Source organism: Hylobates moloch, unplaced genomic scaffold, assembly GCF_009828535.3.
Source record: "Hylobates moloch isolate HMO894 unplaced genomic scaffold, HMol_V3 SCAFFOLD_3, whole genome shotgun sequence".
In the NCBI taxonomy this organism is placed as follows: domain Eukaryota; kingdom Metazoa; phylum Chordata; class Mammalia; order Primates; family Hylobatidae; genus Hylobates; species Hylobates moloch.
The window spans coordinates 99136608-99161630 of record NW_026652278.1 but is presented as its reverse complement, the minus strand read 5'-3'; the positions used below and the strand labels follow the sequence as shown (position 1 = coordinate 99161630).

The following is a 25023-nucleotide window of genomic DNA, read 5'->3' as shown; positions in this document are numbered from 1 at the left end:
TCCTTTGCTTTGGATGGTGGAGTTCCTTAAGGTATAGCCTGAAGCCTCTGTTTCATCCCACACCATAGTCTCTCTACGCAATCTCATAAATCACCACCTATATGATGATTACTCAAAATGTATATCTCTAACTCTGAACCACACTTCTCTGGGCAAAGGATTCTTACATACAATTCTCTACTTGAAGTCTCCCCTTGGATGTCCTAAAGATTTGTCAAATTCAACTTGCAAACAATAAAACTCACTATCTTCCCCTGCCCAAATACTCCTCTTCCAGAGTTCGCCATCTTGATGATAGGACTGTCAGCCACCATCATACAAACCTGATTCTTAGGAGTCATCCTTGCCTCCCCTACTCTTCTCCCTCTGCCTATATCCAGTCCTCAAAATCTCTGGCCAACTACCTTCTAAATGTCTCTCAGGTTCACCCATTTCTTCGCATTTCCTCTGCTGCAGATCTAGTCAAAACCATTATACAGCTGACCCTTGAACAACATGGGTTTGAACTACATGGGTCCATTTATACTTGGATTTCCTTCTGCTTCTGCCACTCCTGAAACAACAAGATCAACCCCTCCTCTTCCTCCTCCTACTCAAGTTGAGTAACGTGAAGAAGATGAGGATGAAGACCTTTATGATGATCCACTTCTACTTAATAAATAGTAAATATGAGGTCAGTCACAGTGGTTCATGCCTGTAATCCCAGCACTTTGGGAAGCTGAGGCAGGAAGATTGCTTGAGGCCAGGAATTTGAGACAAGCCTGGGAAACAGAGCAAGACCCCATCTTACAAAAAAATATTTAAAATAAAATTAGCTGGACATGATGGTGCATGCCTATAGTCCCAGCTGCTCAGGAGGCTGAAGCAGCAGGATCCCTTGAGCCCTGGAGTTTGAGGTTACAAGGAGCTATGATCTCACCACTGCACTCTAGTCCAGGAACAGAGTGAGACTGACTCTGAAAATAAATAAAAAATAAATACATAGAAAATATATTTTCTGTTATGATTTTGTTAAGAACAGTCTCTTTAGCTTACTTTACTGTAAAAATACAGTATTTAATACATATAATATGTGTTGATCGACTGTGTTATCAGTAAGTCTTCTGGTCAACAGTAGGCAATTAGTAGTTAAGCTTTGTGGGAGTCAAAAGTTATACACGGATTTTCAACTGTGCAGAACTTTGGTACTCCTAAAACCTGGCATTGTTCTATTACGGTAGGTAGCTAGTCAGGCATGAGCAGGGCAGGAGAGGGCTCCCCTCACTCCCTACCAGGAATGTAAGCGACTATCAGGTGATGGTCAGGTGACTGTTAACAGTGTCTCTAAAATAATAATTGATCACAGCCAGCACCAAGGAAAGGCAGTCTCCCAATAGATAGAAACACCTGAAACTGGTGATCAACGGCTTCTGGATAGGATCTCAGGAGTTGGGCGAGTGGGCTCAAGCATGTGCACTAAGAGGTAAAATGGTGGAGTTTAACTGGCAAATGACCTTCCAGGGAAATTTGGTAAGGGAAGAATGCCTAAAGTGAGCATGCGTACAACTCCAGTAAACACACTGCGCATGCTCACCTCCCAAGTGCTGGCAGGCCACTGCTCATGTGGACAGCCCACTCCATGGGAAGAATCAGGAGGAGGAAGACAAGACCCCGAAGTATGTCAATGTGTAAAGCCCCAAGTCAAAAGTCAAACAGTGCACTTCTCTCAAGTCACCCGCTTGGCCCTCTTCCAAGTGGACTTTGCTTCTTTTTGTCACTGCCCTAAAGTTTTCTAATAAACTTGCACTCCTGCTCTAAAGCTTGCCTCAGTCTCTTCTTCTGCCTTATGCCCCTCAGTTGAATTCTTTCTTCGGAAGAGGCAAGAATTTAGGTCGCTACAGACCCACACGGTTTTGCCAAAGCTAACATAATTTGGTGCCGTGTCTCGGATATATTCTGCTGCTGGCAGTTCAAAGGCCAATTGTATTTTCTTTCCCAGCTTAGCTGAGAAGTCTTCCTGCATCCATTCTTTTCTTCATCTGATCAGTTCCCCAAATTATAGCCAGAGTGATTTTCCTAAAGCATAAATCCCATCATTTGCCAGCTTAAAATATTATTTAATATATTCTCATTGCTCTTAGGATGAGAAAATAATTCTTGACATAGTCCATATGACCCTACATGGTTTGCCCCTACTGACCTTACCTCTAAACAGACCTTCCATAACTCCAATCATACCAGTTTCCATTCAGTTTCTAATCCCTCTGCCCCTCCCTTACTCCCACCCCATTTCCCAGCCCACCCATCAGCAAATGCTATTGGTTCTACTTTGCTAGGTATTTGTTTGTTTGTTTGTTTAAATAGTCTTGCTCTGTTGCCCAGGCTGGAGTACAGTAGCATCTTCATAGCTCACTGCAGATTTGAACTCCTGGACTCAAGCAATCCTCCTGCCTCAGTCTCCCAAGCAACTGGAACCACAGGCATAAGCCACCATGCCCAGCTAATTTTTTCCCCCATTTTTGTAGACATAGGGTCTTGCTACGTTGCCCAGGCTAGTCTTGAACTCAAGGCCTCAAGTGATCCTCCCACCTTGGCCTCCTAAAGCACTGATATTACAGGCATGAGCAACTGTGCCAAGCTTTGGTTTTATTTTGAAAACTATATCTTGATTCCAAACTCTTCTCACCATCTCTACTGTTAGAATACTAATAAAGCTACTATCATTTTTCATCTGGACTATGACCACAGCCTGCTGAGCAATCTCTCTTCTCTTGCTTCAATCAATTGATTTTCCAAACAATCACCAACTGGCAGGATGGCTTATCGCTTAAGTCAAATCATGCACTCAGTTGCTAAATACATTCCAATAGTCCCCCATTGCAATTAGAATAAAATCTGAAGTCCTCAACGCTGGCTACAAGGTCCTGCTTGTTCTGGTTCCTGCTTACCTCTCTGTCGCCATCCACCATCACTGCCCTACTCTTTCAGAACATTCCAGGCACACTGGCCTGCCTTCTTTTGAACTTCCTATGTTCCTATCTCAACCCCTCTTCTTGTTGTTCCTTCTCTTGGAATCCTTTCCCAAGTTTCTGAATGGCTGCCCCTTCTCATTACTTTGTAAAGAGGTAATCCTTGACCACTTTCCCTGCCCCAAGAAAATCACTCTCATTGTTTGATTTTACATTCTATGTAGCCCTTACAACTCTACTCAGAACCTTCCACTGGCTTTCCATCTCACTCACATAAAATTCTCTTCCACAGCTCCCAAATAACACACAATCTGGGCACCATTTCCTTTTGATCCCATCTCCTATCTGTCCCTCCCATCTCACTCTGCTCAGCCATACGAACCTCCTTGGTGTTTTTCCAATATCTTAAGTGCTGTCCTAACTCAGCGTCTTTGAATGTGCTGTTCCTTTTGCCTGGAATATTCCCATCTAAAAACCCAATGTGGATTAATCTCTCATGCATTTAGATCTAGCTCAAGTATCACTTATCAGACAGAAATACCAGTTTCAGGTGTTTCTGTCTATTGGGAAACTGCCTTTCCCTGGTGCTATATTAATTAGGATAAATAAATAAATGAAAAATATATTTTCTCTTCCTTATGATTTTATTAATAACAGTTTCTTTTCTCTGGCTTACTTTATTATAAAAATACAGTATTTAATACATATAATATGTGTTAATCAACTATGTTATCAATAAGGCTAATAATTGGCTATGGCCAATTATTATTTTAGAGAGACAGATAACAACTGCTTGATCATCACCTGATGGTCACCTGACATTCCTGGTAGGGGGTGGCGGGAGCCCTCTCCTGCCCTGCTCATGCCTGACTAGCTACCTACTGTAACAGAACAATGCCAGGTTTCAGGAGTGCCAAACTGCTGCACAATTGAAAATCCATGATTTCTTTTGACTGCCCCAAAACTTAACCATGAATAGCCTACTGTTGACCAGAAGACTTACTGATAATATAAACAGTCAATTAACACATATTATGCTATACGTGTTTAGATAAATACTGTATTTTTACAAATGAAGAAAGCTAGAGAACAGAAACTGTTAAGAAAATCACAAGGAGGAGAAAATATATTTTCTATTTATTTATTTATCATTTATTTACCCTAATTAATATAGCAACCCCATCCCCATGCCCATCACTCTCTATCCCTCACCTTTTAACTTCCCTCAAAAATACTTAACATACCTTAACATGCTAAATATTAATTTGTTTATTGTCTGCTTTCTACCAACTAGAATGCACCATGCATGAGAGCAGAAATTGTTTCCTCTATTTTCATTGTTCTTAGAAGTGTAGGTGCTTAGGAATAGTTTCTCATTAAATAAATGACAGAACTATTTGAAATTTCCTAATTAACACATGCATATAATTTCTGTCTTTATGTTTCCACCACCTTCCCCGACATATAAGCCTTTGAAGACACAGCTGTAGAGGAGAAGGGGAGGGTTCTTCAACCGCATTTACAAATCATAACTGATTTTAACTTCCGTATTTTCAGACCTCCCCAGCGACTTTCTCTCAGGAAACTCCACTACCAACTGACAGGTGCTATTTCCAGCCAGTCCTTTGCTATTGCAAATAGTGAGTCCATGAATGCCCTGTGCCGTGTGCATTACTTATTTTCATCAGCAGATCTTCGTAATACACTCCTGGAAGTGGGATGACGGGGTCAAAAGGCGAATCCATACATAAGTTAAATAGATATCGCTCAATTCTCTTCCACGGGGTTCAGACCATTTTGGATTTCTACGAGCAATGCATGACAGTGCCATTCCTCTACACCCCGGCCAGCCAATTGAGCGTGGTTAAACGTGGGGAGGGAGGAGGATGAGGTTACCAACCTAATGGTTGAGAAAGGGCCTCCGCCCAGCGCGCCCTTCCTCCACCCCCACCGGAGAGACAGCTGAACTCCGGGCCGGGACGCGCGTGTTGCCAGTCCAGCCCTGCACCGCGTCCCCTGAGGGCGGGCTGCAGGCGGCCGGGAAGCCTTGCACAACTGGCCCAAAAGAGGAAGCCCGGAAAGTGCTGAAGTAAACACTTAGGCAGACCGTTGCAACATAAATCGGCCTCTCAGTCTTTGGCGGAACCATCACTTGGCCCCAAGTCCCTTAGTCCCTCTTGCGTCGAGGCTGCAAAATGGTTCCATTCGGCAGGAGACGCTCCTGAAAGAAGGGCGCGCACGGCACAGGTAGGGGAGGGATAACAGAGGAAGGCGCAAAGTTTTCCCAGAATTAAAAAAAAAAAAATCCCTTCAAGGTGGTTGTGTAGTAGGGGTGGGATGGGGGAGAGAAAATCAGGCGCAGACTCGATGAGCTGGAGAAAGCAGCCCCTAATTCGGAGTCCTTTACTCATATGTTTGTCTGTCCCACTGTCTCTAACCAGGGGCCCTCCTTGCACTTCGGAGCAAAGCAGCTCGGATAGCGCCACACGTCTGCGCGCTGCGTGGGAAGGGCAGGGCTGACAGCACTTCCTCCCCGGGGCAGCGACCTGGAGCCCGGGTGCGGCCCTCTGCAACGCGCGTCGCTTTCCCGGCCGGAGCCTCGCCGCCTTCCCGCGCCGCGCCGCGCCCCGCAGAGCAGTCGAGGTAAGTGGCGCTCCCAGTCCCGGGAGCCCTGGGAGCGCCAGCACGGGCCGCTCGGGGCTGTCAGGAACCCGTTTGTCAAGCCCATCGGGTCCGACGCCGGGCGCAGCTCCGGGCTCTGGCCTCGTGAACGCGCGCCCCCCGGCGTGGCCCTCGAGCGCAGCAGGTCCCCAGGGTGCGCTCCGCTGATCTCCACTCTGGACCCGGCTCGCGAGGGTGGGGGTATGAGGGTTTGGGGTTCGGGTTTGCCTTTTCCCGAGCTATTGCATCAGATTTGACAGATTTCCTGCCCAGGAAATTGCTGCAAGGTCAAACGGGGAACTGCTATGAACCCTTGCACGTCCAGCAGGTCAGCAGGTCAGCAGGTCAGCAGGTCCGGGAGCCCCAGTCTACCCGAATCTGGAGGGATTCTTGAGGGGCCAAGATTAGATGTAGATTAAATGCCAGCCGTGTGAGAATTTGAGTGTGGCTCGCAGTCTGATGCATCTTAGAGTGTTTCCTTCCTCTAAAACTTTTGGACAACTCTTTCTTCTTTTTAAAAATAACTTTTTCCCCCGAATTATTCTCATTTTCATTTTAAAATACCATAAAGATAGATTTGGACACCAGGCACAAGTTTCGTAATTTGGCTTGAAATGAATGTCCAGAGGGCCTTTTATAGAATGGAGGAAACTAACTGGGGTGTCCTAATGTCTCCAAGAACCTCTGCGCAAGTGTTCCACCAAAGACCTAGCCCGGTGTACCTCTTACTTTCCTTCTAGGTATTTCTTAGCATTCATACCCTTGTGGAACGTGAAATATGTTTCCTAGAACCACTCAGGGCATAGCGGTTCAAAAGAACTTTTAATGTGAGCCTTGACGAGACGGAGTACTAGAGGAAAGTAACAAAAGAAAAGGGCCCGTGAGTTTATTATGCCCCCAGATGTTTTTTTCTGGTGGCGTAACGTGGTTTAAACAAAGGTGCCGGTACTTGCTACTATTCATTTTAAAATCTGGGTCTCCAGATATAAATTTCAGAAAGGAAAACTTTGCCCTTTTTCATAAACCTAGAGCAGCGATTTTCCCTCTGGCCTCACTGGAATAATGGATGGCACATGGGCCAGGACGATGATGCTGGCTGGCGAAATTAGCAAGGATCTGCTGAGAAATACTTTACAACGTCTTCTAGTGGTATTTCCTGTCTGCTCAACGTGTGTTGTGAAAGGTCTAAGAAATTTAACTTCATCCTTAAACTATTAATAATGTGTGTCCTTAAACTATTAATAATTACTTAAACTATTAATCCTTAAACTATTAATAATTACTAATATTTGGGGTTTTTCTCAGCACTTGGGAGACCTGGGTTCTGGCTCTTATATCTGCCCCATCTAGATAAGGATGATATTGATTAACTTGCATAACTTCTCCCTGGACTTCAGATAACATCAGTAAAGTGAGATGATTGGGCTACATTATGTCTGTTCTTAAAACAGGAATTGAGGAGTTGCTATAATTCTTTGAATTGGTCCCAACTGGAAGACTGGCAACATTAGAATTGCTGATCACGAATTTTTTTAAAATGGAGAAAATAATCATAATCATGATAACAGATTTTCTTACATTCTGAAATGTCAATATCTTTGAGGTCTTTTGTTTCTGAGAAGTTCCTGTAAAAGCGCAGTCAATATCTGGCATATATGTAAAAAGGCAAATTTCCGTCTTATTTGAAAACTGAGATAAGAAAGAGCCCAAACTTGAACAGGTCAATATTATATTTTGAAATCCTTTAATTGCTATTTCTCAAGAAATATAACTTTGTAATATGAATTACTTTATGGCATTACTTTAAATCTTAAACACAATACTTACTAGGTTTTATAGTATTTATTACATTTTTTGTAGTTTTATATCCTAAGAATGTTCACCAGTTATCCACTATTGATTTGCCTTTTTTCGCTCATCAATGAAAGTTTTAAATAGTTCCATATTATTATTAGAATGAGCTACTTATAAAGTTCATTGCCATAGATGTCTGTTTGATATGTCACTTTGAATTTTCTTTAAGCCATCTTACTTCCAAAGAGCATTATTATTTTCATTTTCTTCTAATTCTCTTCAGTTTTATTTTAATTATTTTTATGCCTAAAACATTTTAGTGAGTCCACAAATCTTACAATAAATTGTCTGCGTTCCATAGCCTGTTGGACCACAATCTTTACAATTTTATAGGACCCCATGAGTTTATTTTATGGAGACTCGAGTGATCTTAGGAATTCTCACCTCAAAATAGAACAATTTTTATTAACACAACTGGTATTTTCTCAGTACGAAAATGTATGCGTGTGTTTTATGTCACTTTTGTCATCTAAGAGGCAAGTCACTTAAAGCTTAAGCATTTATTATAAATTCATGTACATAATACATGCCAGATTTTAAGGTGTAAAATTTCTACACTGGTTGCCTGAGGATTTTAAAATACGTGTTACACTTTTAATTATCGTGAGAAACATGACTATTAGAGAAAACTGCTAGATATCTGGAACAGTAATCATTAGATTTCTTTTGAAAAGAGAGAACTAGCCGCATGAAGGAATGCCATTACACCTATACCCAGTTAAAGAGACTAGATTGTACCTGCAGCTTGGAAGGGCAGACCCTGAGGACAGCTTTTGGGGGACTAGAGGATGTGACCTGCCACCACTGCATCATCATTTCCTATCCAATTTGTGATCCCAAAATGAGGACTCCAAAGATGTCGGCTAAATGTGTGGAATATATTAATCTCACTGAGTGGTACCATGGAAATGTCACAAGCCCCTGAGATCCCATTGGCTCCACTGGTCCCAAACCTCAGGCATGAGCAAGCAGAGAGGTAACACCACTCCAAGGCATCACACATTCTCATTATTCCACATATTCTGGAGCTTGATTCCATGACTCAGTTTTAAAACATTCCCTGAGCGTTGACCATGAACTTGAATAGTTAAGAATCATAAGAGCTATTTTCCTTCTTCTCTGTCAACTCAGTTTTCTCTTTGATCAACATATAGTAATAGTAAATGATAATTATTATAATGTTTACTTCTAAATACTACCAGGCCCTGTACTAACTAATTTAGATGTGTCATCTTGTTAATCGTCACATCAAGATGAAAGCACAGAGAGGGTAAGAAACTTACGCAGGAAGTAAGAAACAGAGCTGTTGTTTGAACTGGGCCATCTGATAGTAGCACCCATGAAAAAACCTGGGGCCTTTCCACGATGAGTTTATAGTCTAGAAGAGGAGATGTAACTAGATGTAAGAGGAGATGTAGAATTCCGTGTGGAACCAGAGTTGAGTGCTGTGGGACTACATATCAGGGTCCCTGGTCTCCCCCAACCAGGGGCAGGGGAGAAGGATGAATAGAAGGAAACCAAGCAAAGAACTTGTCATGTTATCATGGGAAGACAAGTTAATATAATCAACTTTGAAGTTATTATCTTTACGTGTGCCTTGAAAAAAGAATCTGCTCTGTTAGCAATCGTGTGTTTTCATTTTTGTGTGTATTTTATTCTAATCCCACATAACAGCCAGCTAGGTTGATTAAATCAACAAGCAGTGAGTTTAATATTTTTTCTAATTCTGTTGGGGATCTTTTTGATTTAGTCTCAGGTCACAGACTCATCAGTGAGACGGTTGTGGGCTGGGATGGGGGATAAACGCTAAATCACACAGCAATTGTGTTTCCGCAAACCGACTGGAAGGTTTGCATCCGGAGAGCTACATCACATCAAACTGGAGAGAAGCAAAAAATGATATTAGAGCAAGTGAATCATGACTAGATTCATTTCTTCCTTCACGTTTTATTATGAAATGTTTCATATCTACAAAAGATGATGTATATATGTAAATCACAACAAATAATAATAAAGCCAACATCTGGGTACCTATCACCCAGCTTAAGAAGTAGAATATTTACCAAAGCATTTCCTGGTCTCCTTCTGATAACATTTCCCCATTTCCCAGCTAGCGGTAATCGTTATTCTGAATGTGCTAATTTTTAAAAAGCTTTTAGGAAGCATGTACATACATTTGTAAAGGATCGTGTCAAACTGGGGATTAGAGAACACTGGCATGGCAGACTGGAGTCAGGTTCTCCACTGACTCTGGGTGGTCACAAGTAGCATGTGCTGTTCAGTAAAGACAGCTTACTTTAATTGAATAGCATAAAAACAACATGTATTAGAAATAGTTAATAGTAAGTACCACAGAAATTGTGCTATCTTAGACATTGATAAAGTGACCAAGAATCATCAGTAAAGAACTATGAGTTTTAAGTGGAATAAAGAATATGTGGCCGGGCAGGGTGGCTCACACCGGTAACCCCAGCACTTTGGGAGGCTGAGGCAGGAGGATCACTTGAGGTCAGGAGTTCAAGACCAGCCTGACCAACATGGTGAAACCCTGTCTCTACTAAAAATACAAAAAGATTAGCCTGGCATGGTGGTGCATGCCTGTAATCCCAGCCACTCAGGAGGCTGAGGCAGGAGAATCGCTTGAACCTGGGAGATGGAGGTTGTAGTGAGCTGAGATCATGCCATTGCACTCCAGCTTGGGCAACAAGAACGAAACTCCATTTCAAAAAAAAAAAAAAAAGTAACTTATATGAGGAAAATAAATAATGGAGGCAAAAGAAAAAAAGAATATGTAACTTAGGAAGTGATCTCCACTTTATTGATTGATTGATTGATTCATTCATTCATTCATTCATTCATTCATTTTTGAGACGGTGCAGGCTGGAGTGCAGCAGCACGATTAAGGCTCACTGCAGCCTCAATCTCCTGGGCTCAAGCAATCCTCCTGCCTCAGCCTCTCGTGTAGCTGGGATTGCAGGTGCGCGTCACCATACCCAGCTAATTTAAAAAAAAATTTTCGTAGAGACAGGGTCTCATTTTGTTGCCCAGGCTGGTCTCGACCTCCTGGGCTCAAGTGATCCTTCCACCTCAGGCTCTCAAAGTCTTGGGATCACAGACATGAGCCACTGTGCCTGGCCAGATCTCCAGTTTAAATACAATTCAATCATTTTCAGTCAAAAATGTTTGCTAAGCACTATTATAGATGCAAGGAATGTCAGTGAACAAAAGAGACAAAGATCTCTGCATTCGTGGAGTTTATTCTGGTGGGCAGATACAGATGCTAATCAATAAGCATAATAAATAAGTAAATAATATAGGTATTAGTAAGTGAAAATCAAGGTGAAGTTGCAATATGCGATAAGGTGGTCAGGCTGGGCCCTTTCGTTTGCAGGAGACAATGGAGTTAACCAAGTGGCTATCTGGGGGATCAGTGTTCCAAGCACAGGGAACAGTAGAGACTGTAGGGCAGGGGCATGTCTGTGGATTTGAGAAGCAACAAGAAGGCCCATGTAGTTAGAGGTAAATGAGCAAGGGAGAGAGAAATAGATGTGGCTGGAGAAGTATGAGAAGGGCGAGGAGATAGCAGATCACGTGGGGTTCCAGAGGCCATTATAAAACTTTGACTTTCACACCGAGCAAAATGCAGGGGCCATTGCAGGATTCTGAGAAGGCGAATAACATGATCTGACTTAAGGCTCACTCTGACTGCTTGAGAATAAACCTGGGGGAGCAGAGGTGAAAGCAAGGAACCCATGACAAAGCGTTGGATTCTGCGTATATTTTGAAGGTAGAGTCAAGAAGATTCCCAACAGAAGGAATGTGGGGTGTTTGAGAAAGAGGAGTCAAGGATGACTTCAAAGTCTGTGGCCTAAACAACTGGAAGGATGAAATTGTCATCAACTAAAGTGGGCAAGTTGGAGGGCAGATGATCAGAAGTTCAATTTTGGATGTAGATATGAAGTATCATTTGGGAATACTGATGTGCTTATTATATATAAGGCTAAAAGCAGGGTAACCATTTGGGAAGATACTGTTATGCTCCTATTTTGCAAATTAGAAATGACAGTTAAGGGAGTTTAGGAAATTTGCCCAAGGCTACACAGTTTAAGAAATGGGACATAGGCTGCATGGTGGCTCACGCCTGTAATCCCAACACTTTGGGAGGCCGAGGTGGGTGGATCATGAGGTCAAGAGATCGAGACCTTCCTGGCCAACATGGTGAAACCCTGAACCCTGTCTCTACTAAAAATACAAAAATTAGCTGGGTGTGGTAATGCACGCCTGTAGTACCAGCTATAAGGGAGGCTGAGGCAGGAAAATCGCTTGAATCCAGGAGGTGGAGATTTCAGTGAGCGGAGATCATGCCCCTGCACTCCAGCCTGGTAACAGAGTGAGATTCTGTCAAAAAAAAGAAAAGAAAAAGAAAGAAAGAAAGAAAGAAAGAAAGAAAGAAGGAAGGAAGGAAGGAAGGAAGGAAGGAAGGAAGGAAGGAAGGAAGGAGAAAGAAAGAGAGAGAAAAGGGGACATAAAACAAAGTCTTTGCAATCCTAAAACCTTTAATTAAACTTTCAAAACTTTGAGAAGAAGTTGATCCGAAATCTTTATTAGGTAGCTAAAATAAGAATATAGTTAGCTAATCAGCAGTGTTCTACCTCCATAATAATCAAAATAATGGAAATTATTTTTGAGAAGTGGAAAGCAAGAAATGAATACTTAAAAGCCCTATCCATAAATTCTTTTTTTAATTGTTTTTAATAGAGATAGGGTCTTGCTATGTTGCCCAGGCTGGTCTCAAACTCCTGGGCTCAAGTGATCCTCCCGCTTCGGCCTCCCAAAGGGCTGGGATTACAGGCATAGGCCACCATGCCTGGCCACATAAATTCTTAACCCATGATGTAGACTTTATGCAATACAAAGCTTCCATGACTGTGCAGTTTAAAAACAAGATTCTGCAGAAGGGAGGACAGAGACCTTTCCCACAAAGAAGTTTTTTGTGCCCGGAGGTTTAAAATGTTTAGAATTTCAAAATCCAAACCAGATTTGGAAGATAGGAATGTTTGCCCCTTCCACAACTGGATTTCAAATGGATTCAAGTGTTAGAGCAGGGCTAAAAATTCTCTAGAAGCTGTTGAAGAATGTTGGACAACACTGTTAAGATATTTGGAAAGCTGAAAGTGGTTAGGAAGTAACTACTAACAGTGATCGAGATAACTGACATTTCATTTGTCTTAGTTATTAACTGCTATCAAGCCAATGTAATAACGAAATAGTAATATTCAGTAGAATGCTGCTAAAAGGTATTCATTACCACCTAGTAGAACTGTGTTTTTCACGGGGCAGAAGTTCAGTCTTTCAAGTGTGTTTTTAGGATTTCACCTAAAAAAGAAAAGAACAAATTAGTTATGTGGGGGCAGAAGCGGGGAATCCCACAAAATCTTTTTCAGGTGATTTCACATCATATTATAGTGTATTATCACAATTAGGTTACTGATTAAGTAAATTTACCTAAGGCCACTGTTTTTATAGCATTAACAAATTCATGCATCTCTGCTGATCACGTAACATTCACAAGTGACAGTTAGGGCAATGAACTCATTAGGTTTTGAATGCAGTATTGTTTTCGTTTTAAGATAATGGCTTCCTTCTGATTAAATTTCGTAAACAGTATGGCTTAGCAAACCAAGACTATTTCTTCATGTGTTTACTCATTCTGTGGCATTATATTTCCCCTGTTGTAAGCAACACACAGAAATGAAGCTGCTTGGGCCATGAACGTGGGTAAGTGCTATGCAGTGTGGTGAAAAGATGGCCGTGAGACCACTGCAGAATGCCCAAGCTAAAATGAACAGTACTCACTGTTCGTCAAGGCTGGGTTTATAGAGTGGGCTACAGTACTAAAACATACACTTCAGCTGAATCAGACTCTGCTCAATGTAATATAATTGGAACTTTTTTTCCAGTTTCACCACACATCTATTGATGGCCAACCCCATGCCAGTGCAGGAGGCATGTGTAGCCAAAATAGGTTAAGATATGGCCCCCTGCCCAGCGTGGTGGGTCACACCTATAGTCCCAGCTACTTGGGAGGCTGAGGTAGGAGGACTGCTTGAGGCTGCAGTGAACTATGATCACGCCACTGCACTCCAGCTTGGGTGACAGAGCGAAACCTGTAGATAATAGATAGATAGATAGATGATAGATAGATAGATAGATAGATAGAAATAGATAGATATGGTCCCTACCCTCAAGAAGCTTCCAGTCTAGTGGGAAAGACAGGCATGTAAAAAAAAATACATTACAGTGCAGAATATGCAATGTTCGATACAGAAATAATATGGTGCAGATAGTGATTATAGGGCAGATATTATGTGGGGATGATCAAGAGGTGCTTTGAAGGAAAAAGGTATAGAAATGCCTTTCTTGGAGGGGTGCGGTGGCTCATGCCTGTAATCCCGGCACTTTGGGAGGCTGAGGAGGGCAGATCACGAGGTCAGGAGATTGAGACCACCCTGGCTAATACAGTGAAACCCTATCTCTACTAAAAAAATCCAAAAAAATTAGCCGGGTGTGGTGGCGGGCGCCTGTGGTCCCAGCTACTCGGAGGCTGAGGCAGGAGAGTGGCATGAACCCAAGAAGCGGAGCTTGCAGTGAGCCGAGATCGCGCCACTGCACTCCAGCCAGGGTGACAGAGTGAGACTCCGTCTCAAAAAAATAAATAAATAAATAAATAAATAAATAAATAAATAAATAATGACTTTCTGTACCTTGTGGCCAAATAGAAGAAAGATACGCCAGGCACCAGATGTGTAAAACACTTTAGCAGGGCTGAAGCATAAAATGCAGTGGGAAAGGAAATGGGGAGAATCTAATGTAACACAGAATGAGTAATCTTCAGATTACACTAATATGATGTGGTCCCTGCAACCCGACATATTTGAGTCAAATACTGAGGCACTTGCAATAACAGAACTGTAGCACTCTGGAGCAGAGCTGTCCAGTAGAAATACAACGCAAATTACATGTTAAACTTTAAATTTCCTTGGTGCCACATTAGAAACAGTAAAAAGAACCATGACTTTTCTTTTTTTTGAGGGAGGGCCTCACTCTGTCACCCAAGCAAGAGTGCAGTGGCGTGATCACAGCCACTCCCATCTCATTTTTTGACTTTTTTGAGAAACGAGGCACTGTGTTGCCCTGGCTGGTCTTGAACTCTTGGGCTCAAGCAATCCTTCCACCTCGGCCTCCCAAAGTGCTGGGATTATAGGTGTAAGCCACTGTGCCCAACTGTGATGTTAATTTTAATCACTTATTTTATTAAACGATATATCCAAAACTGATAATAGCACTCTGGATCAAATGATTATTTTTGGATATTTCATTTAATAAAATAAATTATTAAAATGTGAATTGTTTGAAGTTATATTAAATTTAATGTTTGAAATTATATTTAACAGTAAAAAATCAAGTGACAAATTTTTACTAAAAATTTTAAAAATAATATACTACTTAATTTTGATATAATTGAAATTATATTACATTTAAGTAATAGTAAGATTATTTCTTCTTTTAAATTTTTGTAGAGATGAGGGTCTCACCATGTTGCCCAGGCTGGTCTCAAATTTCTGGCCTCAAGTGATTCTCCCACTTCAGCCTCCCAAAGCACTGGGATTACAGGCATCCTGCCAGTAATAGTAAAATCATTAATGAGCTATTTTATTCCATTTTTTAATACTAAGTCTTGCAAATCCAGTGTGTTTTCACACTTACTGCACATCTCATTTCAGACTAGCCACAGTTAAAGTGCTAAATGGCCTCATGTGGCTAGTGGCTGAATTGGGCAGTGCTGATTGAGATAAATTCACAAATATTACATCCTGTACTATGTGTTGACTATGCAACTGAAAGGAGGATATTAGGTGAATTCTAAAGTATTCAGAATTTTTTAGGGTAAAGGAAGTAAACAGCCTTTGCAATTACTTTGGGGCCTGTCCCTACAATCTGATTTTAATTCATTTTTAAACCTACACCCAGAATGCATTATTTGCCCTCTAGTAACAAAACAACCTCGAATAGTCATTTGCTTGCTTTCCTTTTTATTCTCTTTCTCCCCCAACTCCCCACCACCTTATAGATTATGGATTCTGCCTAAAAGTAAGAAGGACTGAAAAAGAACTGGAAACAAATGGTGAAGCAGCATGCCCTAAACCCACATCCGGCAAAATGTGATCTGTTGCCCTCGGCAACCATGGTGGTCAACTCTTCTGTTTTCCTTTTTTTTGCTTCCACCTGCTAGTTCACAAGCATAACACACTCTCATCGACAGCCACTCTCTTTGTGGAGGTTCACAGCTCCAAAAATACGCCTGTCTTTCAGGGGAGGGCGGTAGTGCTAAGATTTGGAAAACGGGTTGGAGATGCGTAGGATATGACTCAAAAAAGACTCAAGGAGATTCCAGTGCAGTTCTTTCCTTGTTAAGAATGGTTACGGATCCCTGTTCTAGAAACTATACTTACAGATGTCCTTCCAGTGGCTTAGTCTTTTAAAAGTGTGCCTGACCTACAAAGAAAAGTGGCAGTTTAACTCAGTCTCCAGGTGCGTGAAAATGCAACAGATAGAAGTAACCATCCCCTTGTGGACTTGGGTGTGTGTTTATGTTTGTGTGTGTATATCTGTGTGTGTGTGAAAGAGAGAGAGAATAAATGACTGACACTTTTTTTTCCACTGCTAGTTTTAGAGGGAAAACTCAATAATAAAAATGATGATGATGATGAGGATGATAGAAATAATAGCTGATACTAAGCACTTCATATGCACCAGGCATTATAATGAATACATTACAGGCACTAACTACCTCATCCCTATGAAGTAGGAACTGTTGTTTTGTTTTGTGTGTGTGTCTGTGTGAACCTTTAGTTTCTTTCTAAATTCCAGTTGAATAGAAATATTGGCATTTGTTTCAAGGGGATATCATCTTGATTGACTAAAAGTGTTTCAGGTATCAAATCATTACTGCCAATGTGATTCCATATTCTCCAATATAGTTGTCAATTTTTCTCATCAGAACTCACTCAAAGGTGCTTGAAGGCCAGGCACGTGGTTTATGCCTGTAAATGCAACCCTTTCGGAGGCTGAGGCAGGAGGATCCCTTGATCCCATGAGTTGGAGACCAGCTTGGGCAATATAATGAGACCCTGTCTCTACAAAAAAAATTAAAAAGCCAGACATGGTGGTATTCTCCTGTGGTCTCAGCTACTTGGGAGGCTGAAGCAGGAGGATTAATTGAGCCCAGGAAGTCGAGCTGCAGTGAGCCATGATCATGCCACTATACTCCAACCTGGGTGACAGAGCAAGACCCTGTCTTAAAAAAAAAGTGCTTGAGTATCAGCAACATCCTGTCAGAAACGGTATTATGGAAAGTAAAGTTATGGAGAATGGTTTACAGCATCTCAGAGAAGGGTATAAGAGGGCAAAGGGGGTTTGTTAAACTCTGGGCAGTTTTGCAGTGGATCAAATATGGGCATTGGAATTGGCATTATATTTATTGGAAGGCTTATAAATACTCAACCATTAAATGAGTCTATACATGCAAAGCACTTAGAATAATGCCTGGCATGTAGTACGCACTCAAAAATCAAATCAAATATCTTGTTTCAAACATTTAGAACAAAACAAAATTAAATCCCCCCTAGAAGTTACCCTTGAAAACAACTCAAGTATTATCTCCTTGTATTTTGACATTTTGAAAACAACTCAAGTATTATCTCCTTGTATTTTGACATTTGAAATAAGCCTTTGTTATTCACATGCATGAAACATTGTAGATTAAACACAATTTCACAGCCACCATATTTTAGTCAAATAGTTCATAGGTAGATGATAAGAGTATACACTAATATTTCTATTCTTTTCTTTATTCTTATCCTTGTCTTTTTTAAGCTGTTTTGGACAATACTCTTTGTGGAACACTCCACCATGGCTGTGGGAAACTCGTAAATGTAAAGTTGTTCCCTGACCCCTGCCCTCCTAGAATTCAGATTCTTTTTTTTTTTTTTTTTTTTTTTTTGAGACCAAGTCTCACTTTCTCCCAAGCTGGAGTACAATGGCTCAATCTAAGCTCACTGCAACCTCTGCCTCCTGGGTTCAAGCAATTCTCCTGCCTCAGCCTCCCGAGTAGCTGGGACTACAGGCGTGCGCCACCACAGCTGGTTAATTTTTGTATTTTTAGTAAAGACGAGGTATCACTATATTGGTCAGGCTGGTCTCGAACTCCTGACCTCAGGTGATCCACCCCCCTCGTCCTCCCAAAGTGTTGGGATTATAGGCGTGAGCCACCGTGCCCGGCCTAGAACTCAGATTCTGTTTCAAGCAATGAGATGCATGTGTGTGAAAAGTGTTAACTATTATAGATTGGCAAAATATACAGGAAGATGAGAGATAGTAATTATTTCTAAGGAAAGAGAAATTGTAAGAAATGAAAGGAGTGTTTTATTTTAAATAATCTTTATCATATGCAATTAAGGTGACATGGAAGGCATGAAGGAAAGAAACCAGGTTGGGAGCCACATTAGAGTTGCCTTCGTTTTACTTTAGTTTTTGATAGAGATGGGTTCTCACTATGTTTCCCAGGCTGGTCTCAAATACCTGGGCTCAAGTAATCCTCTCGCCTCAGTTTCCCAAAGTACTGAGATTACAGACCTGAACCACTGCGCCCAGCCTAGAGTTGCTTCCTAATTAAGAATGTATTAATAGTGGATTGAAGCATTTCTCTCAGTCCTCAGGAGGAGCTCTGTGCTTTACTTAAGATCTGATGTAACTCAGAGGCACCTTGGATTTTGTAAAGTTGATGCATTCTGCTTTTGCCATTTGGACATCCAGAATCACATCTGTGGCCAAATTCAGCCACTATCGAGATCCTATTCTATTTTTCTTCTCTTATCTTGTATCTGTAAATTACCTTAAACTCTTTTTCAGGAGATGTGGAATAAATAACTAATAAACACTGTAAGAAAGTCATTTATCTTCCCTGCCTCTAAGTTTTCTCAATTATAAAGTGAAATGCTTGGATTGAGTTAAACTGAGCTTGCTTTCCTAGTTTTAATGTTTTAAGGTTATATACATGAAGACAGGATTGTCCAGGAATGAAGGCAATCTTCAGTCAATCCTCAAAATCAGTAGACATGGAGACTTCCTATATAAGAGTATAAATAACAATCACTTGGCTTAAAACCATTGAATGAAGTCAGGATATTAGATATAAATTATCAACACTTCCTCTCAAAACAAGGCATTTGTCTGGTTTTAAGGATGGTTAGAACATGTAAATGTACAAATAAATAAAAGCCCTTTTGTGCTGCATATGGTGGCATAGATGAAGACTTATGGGACATCAAATTTACCAATGATCCATTTCAATGACAGACATTTTTTAAATAATCAGCAATTTTTAAGGTTTTGTTGATTATATCAAACATATTCTTAGACAAAAAAAGTATGTTTATTCCTTCCCTAAAAACAAATAAAACCTTTAAAAAGGTGTTCCAGTCTTGTACGATTATCTAAGGTAGGAATTGTTTCCGTTGTACAGACGAGGAAACTAAGGCGAGAGAAAGGTTAAATGACTTGCCCAAGGTCATCCAGCACTAAGTATATTTACAAGTACATGGTGTGTGTCACACACTTGAATGAAAATACAAGATGCCATGCCTGAACTCACTGTGTGATGTGAAAGACGGGCGTGCAAATTATATTAGATGTGGACATGTAGACACCATCACAAACATATTACCAAGGAAGCCACCAATTTCCACCTCTTAATAATCACAATTCATGTTTTCAGAAGACAATGTAGTTATCTAACTAATTTCTCTAGGCCTGATTTTCGTAACCTATAAAATTAGAATCATGTCACTATCTCATAGAATTGTTTTGAGAATTAAATGAGATGCTATAGATGTCTGACCTGTAGTAGTTGTTCCATATTTATAGCTCCTACTATTCTTCTTTTAATTTTTATATATTTAGGAGGTACAAGTGTAGATTTCTTACATGCATATGTTTCATACTGGTGCAGTCTGGACTTTTAGTGAACACGTCACCTAAATAGTGAACACTGTACCCAATCGGTAATTTTTCAACCCTCCATATTTTGTAGCCTCCAATGTCTATTTTTCCACTCTGTATGGCCACGTATACTCATTGTTCAGCTTCCACTTATAAGTGAGAACATGCAGTATTTGATTTTCTGTTTCTGAGTATAACTCCTACTATTCTTATTTAATTAAGATATACAATCTTAATTTAAATATTTTACATTATTCTTATTATGCATTAATACAAGCTAGCATATATTTCATTGTAGGTGCCAGTGGTAGTGCTGTGCCAGTACTAAGAGAGTTGAGGTATAAATATTGCTCCTGTAATGTGACTGAAGAGATTAAAAAATGTCTATAAAGAGATAAACAAGTCATAAAGCAGGTCATGAACTGTCAAAGTCATGATTCTGACGCTGCCAGAATGGAGCTGTAGGTCTTGAGTTGGCTTTGTATAGTGGGTAGGACTTGTCTGAGTGGAGAAAGGGCACAGAGGTAATGGCAATGGTGTGTTCAGAGGAGGAGAAAAACTCCTTTCACTGTAAGCCAAGGTTTAATGAGAAGCTGGAGATGAACTTGGAGTGGTGCGCTGGGCATGGATTGTGGATGAGCCCATCCTATGAGATATTTGCTCTGAGCTGGGAGACATGAGGACAGCCTGCATACACAGTGACAGTGAGGGTGGGACAGGGCTTTCCTGCCAGGTCCCTGCTCCTCGACTAGAAGCACTGGCCTTCCTCCTCCATCCACTCCTTCATCTCCTGCTTGCCTTTCTCTGATGACGTGGACTTGCCAGATTTGGTGTTTGTCCCCTCTGGACCTAGAATGCCCAGATATCCTACTGACCTGGCCATGGAGACCACTAGTGTTCCTCTGGGCTATAGCACAGACTCTACCTCTCCTGAAAAAGGCCTCAAGGGACAGTTGCCCCTGGCAGATACTGGCCAATAAGCACAGGAAAAAAATGCTCAACATCACTAGTCATAAAGGAAATGCCAATCAATACCACAATGAGTACAACCACTATGGAGAACAATTTGAAGTTTCCTTGAAAAACTGCAAATAGATCTACCATATGATCCAGCAATCCCACTGCTGGGTATATACCCAAAAGGAAGGAAATCAGTATATCAAAGAGATATCTGCACTTCTGTGTTTGTTGCAGCACTGCTCACAAGATTTGGAAACAACCCAAATTCCATCAACAGGTGAATGGGTAAAGAAAATACGGTACCTATCCACAATGGAGTACTATTCAGCCATGAAAAAGAATGCTATCTTGTCATTTGCCACATGGATGGAACTGGAGGTCATTATAAGTAAAAAATCCAGGCACAGAATGACAAACATGGCATGTTCTCACTTATTTATGGGATCTAAAAATAGAAACAGGCCCAGTGCAGTGGCTCACGCCTGTAATATCAGCACTTTGGGAGGCCAAGGCAGGTGAATCACTTGAGGTCATGAATTCAAGACCAGCCTGGCCAACATGGCAAAAGCCCACCTCTACTAAAAATATGAAAATTAGCTGGGCATGGTGGTGGGTGCCTGTAATCCCAGCTACTTGGGAGACTGAGGCAGGAGAATTGCTTGAACCCAGGAGGCAGAGGTTGCAGGATTGCAGGACTTTATTCTGGCTGCTCAGGAACCTGATGGGACAAGGAGCTGAGATCGTGCCACTGCACTCCAGCCTGGACGACAGAGTGAGACTCTGTCTCAAAAAAAAAAAAAATAAATAAAAATAAAAACAATTGAACTCATGGAGATAGAGAGTAGAAGGATGGTTACCAGAGGCTGGGAAGGGTAGTTGGGGTGGGGGAGATGCGGGGTAGTTAATGGGTCCAAAAAAACCAGAAAGAATGAATAAGACCTCGTATTTGCTAGCACAACAGCGTGACTATAGTCAATACTAATTTAATTGTACATTTAAAAATAACTCAAAGAATATAATTGGATTATTTGTAACACAAAGGATAAATGCTGGAGGGGATGGATACCTCATTCTCCATGATGCAATTATTATGCATTGCACGCCTGTATCCCATACATATATACACCTATGTACCCACCAAAATTAAAAATTAAAAACAGAGTGAGATACCACCTCACATCCATTAGGATGGCTATAATCCAAAAGAGAGACAATAACAGGTATTGATGAGGATGTGGAGAAATCGGGAGGGCTTTGAATGGCTCTCCACAGTTTGACAACACATGATGAAGCAACGAGAGAAGGATTTCATTTTTGATGGCTGTCTCTGCTCAGAGGCTGTCTCTGCTGCAGGACTTTATTCTGGCTGTTCAGGAAATGGATGGGACAGGATGCTGAATGGAGTTGGGTAGTTCCGATTTTTTGCCAAGAAGCAAATGAGAGGGATGCCAGGAAAAACAGTATATGATATTGCTCGGCTAATTTAAATATAAATATGGGCCACGGAGTTAAGTACTGTGAGTGTATCATTAAGAAGGAAAAAGTCAGGGCTGAGCACAGTGGCTCACGCCTGTAATCCCAGCACTTTGGGAGGCTGAGGCGGGCAGATCACGAGGTCAGAAGTTTGAGACCAGTCTGGCCAACATGGTGAAGCCCTGTCTCTGCTAAAATACAAAAAAATTAGCCAGGTGTGGTGGCGGGCACTTGTAATCTGAGCTACTTGGAAGGCTGAGGCAGGAGAATTGCCTGAACCCGGGAGGCGGAGGTAGCAGTGAGTTGAGATTGCATCACTGCACTCCAGCCTGGGTGACAGAGAAAAAAAAAAAAAGGAGAAAAACATCTTTGGGGATGCTCACGTTAACTTAGTAAAGTGACATGGTTACTGTTATGTGAAACACATATAAAATACATACACTTCCTGAAGCTGAATTTTACACTATGTCTGCTGATTCAGCTGTTTAGAGTTTTGGGGGATTTTTTTGTGTGTGTGTGGATTTTTAAGGCAAAGAGTCCATGCCAGATTAATCAATAATCTTTCTATGGATGGACTCAATCCAAACCGGGTTTACTGGAGTCTAGTTCTTTGAAGGAGCAATCATAAAACGGCTCTAAATTCATTTGGATTGGTCTTGGGTTGTAGTACTATCATACTTACTATAATTTCTTTTTATTTTATCATGGAGACATACAAACATTTGCACAAATGACTCAGAAAATATTGTTTATCAAATGGCAGAGATGGCAGAGACTGTTTGTTATCAAACCACAGAAAGAGAAAGAGCTTTTTTTCCCTCCCTTTAGGTATTAAAAACAAAAGCCCTCTGCTCTCGATAGCATCTATTAGAAAATAATAACTCACATCATACACAAAAACCTAACTCAAAATGGATCATAGATCTGAATGTAACAGCTAAAATTATTAAAATTATAAAACCCTTAGAAGAAAATATATGAATAGATCTTCGTGAACTTGGGTGAAGCAATGTTTTCTTAGATAGAATACCAAATGCAAAACAAATTGGACTGGGTTCAAACTTAAAACTTTTGTGCTACAAACAGTGCCATCAAGAAAGTATAAAGACAATACACAAAATGGGAAAAAAGCATATGAAATCATATATCTGACAAGAACGGGTATCCAGAATATTTAAAGAACTCTTACAATATAATAATAAAAAAAGACATGTAATCTATTTATAAGTGGGAAAAAAATCTGAGCCGATATTTCTCCAAAGAAGATATAGACATGACCAATAAGCCCATGAAGAGATGCTCAACATCATTAGTCATAAAGGAAATGCCAGTCACAACCACAATGAGATACCACTTCACACCCATTAGCATGGTTGTAATGAAAAAGAGAGGCAATAACAGGTATTGATGAGGATGTGGAGAAACTGGAACCTTCATATACTGCTGGTGGAATGTAAAATAGGCCACAGCTTTGGAAAACAATGTGTCAGTTCTTCAAAAGTTAAATACTTACAGTTACCATATGCCCCAGCAGTTGCACTCTTAGGAGTGCCAAGAGAAATTGAAACATATATCCACACAAAAATGTGCACCCAAGTGTTCATACCAGCATAATTTGTATTAGCTGAAAAAATGGAAACAACCCAAATGTCAATCAACTAATAAAAAGAAATGAAGTGTCAGCACATATTACATTTTGGATTGAACTTTGAACACATTATGTTAAATGAAAGAAGCCAGACACAAAAGACCACATTAATGTATCATCCCATTGATAGGAAATGTCCAGAATAGGCAGCTTTATATAGAGAGAAAGTAGAATAATGGTTGCTTAGGGATGGGGAGAGGAGGAGTGAATGGATATGGGGTTTCTTTTATAGGAGAAGAAAATGTTCTAAAATTGGATTGTGGTGATGGTTGCACAACCTGGTGAATATACCAAAACCATTGAATTATACACTTTAAATAGGTGGAATGTTTCATTTCACCTGCATGCAAGGAGCTGCTCTATCCACGGGAAAATGAGAGAATGCATTAGGTGCAATTTGTGCTCTGGGTTCAGTACATTAATTGAAAGCCTTTGGTATGCCTAGGAATTATAGGGAAAACAGCAGTGATAGCAGCAGAGTAGGTTTTAGGAGAGAACAAGATGGATGTCTGAAAGATGAGGTTGGAGGGGTTGATGCGGGTTGGAGTATGGAAAAATTTAGAAGCTGCCTTATGGAGTTTATATTAAATCCTATGGACAGTAGAGAGCCACTGAAAAGTTTTGCTACTTGAAAGAATATGACAGAACTGGGTTTTAAGAAGAAAACTCTGGTGGCATTATAGAAGCTGATTTAAGAAAGAGAGACTGTGGCGAGCATCTGTAGTCCCAGCTACTCAGGAGGCTGAGGTGGGAGGATGGCTTGTGTCCAGGAGGTTGAGACTGCAGTGAGCTGTGATCATGCCACCGCACTCCAGCCTAGGTGACAGAGCAAAACCCTGTCTAAAAAAAAAAAAAAAAAAAAAAGAGAGAGAGAGACTGTTTGAGCCTGTGTAGGCATATGAAAAATAATTACAAAAGAAAAGAAAAGAAGGAGAGATTGGAGATAGGAAGATGAAAAGTAAGCTGGGGACAGAATCCTGGTAAGATGTGGAAGACCTGTACTAGGGTGGTAGCTGGGGAAAGAGTGGGACAAGTTCAAGGGCATTAGAAAGGCTAAACTGACCAGACAAACTGATCATATTTGGGACTTCCAGAATAGGTGATGCTTCTGAGAAGATTGGCTTAGTGAAGGTCATCGGGCTATAGGTCAAGATAAATGTAGGCTCGTTTTTTGGGTGTTTGTTTTTTTAGCAAGAGAGGGATACTATCTGAAAAGAGGAGTCCTTGTGTCCAAGTGGCTCCTTTTAGACACTTGCAGCACAGGAGCTAGGCTGTGCTTGGTCATTGCAGGTGTTCATAGCCATCGAGTCAACCCACCTGTGTTTCTTCTCCGAGCCTTGTCTTCCCTTTCTCTGGTCTGCTTTTTCAAATTCTAATGTACGCTTCTTTTTCAGTTCCCCAATTTCTGGTAACTATCAC

General features: G+C 41.0%; 1 protein-coding gene across 1 annotated transcript in view; it reads left to right on the top strand.

Moving 5' to 3' along the window:
* Positions 1-4986: 4986 nt before the first annotated feature.
* Positions 4987-25023, top strand: part of LOC116462420 (amyloid beta A4 precursor protein-binding family B member 1-interacting protein) — a 135277-nt gene continuing 115240 nt past the window's right edge. Inside the window, exons 1-2 of the mRNA XM_032144904.2 lie at positions 4987-5195; positions 5390-5591. The gene's annotated coding sequence lies outside the window, so the exon portion shown is untranslated. The remainder of the gene's footprint in view (positions 5196-5389; positions 5592-25023) is intronic.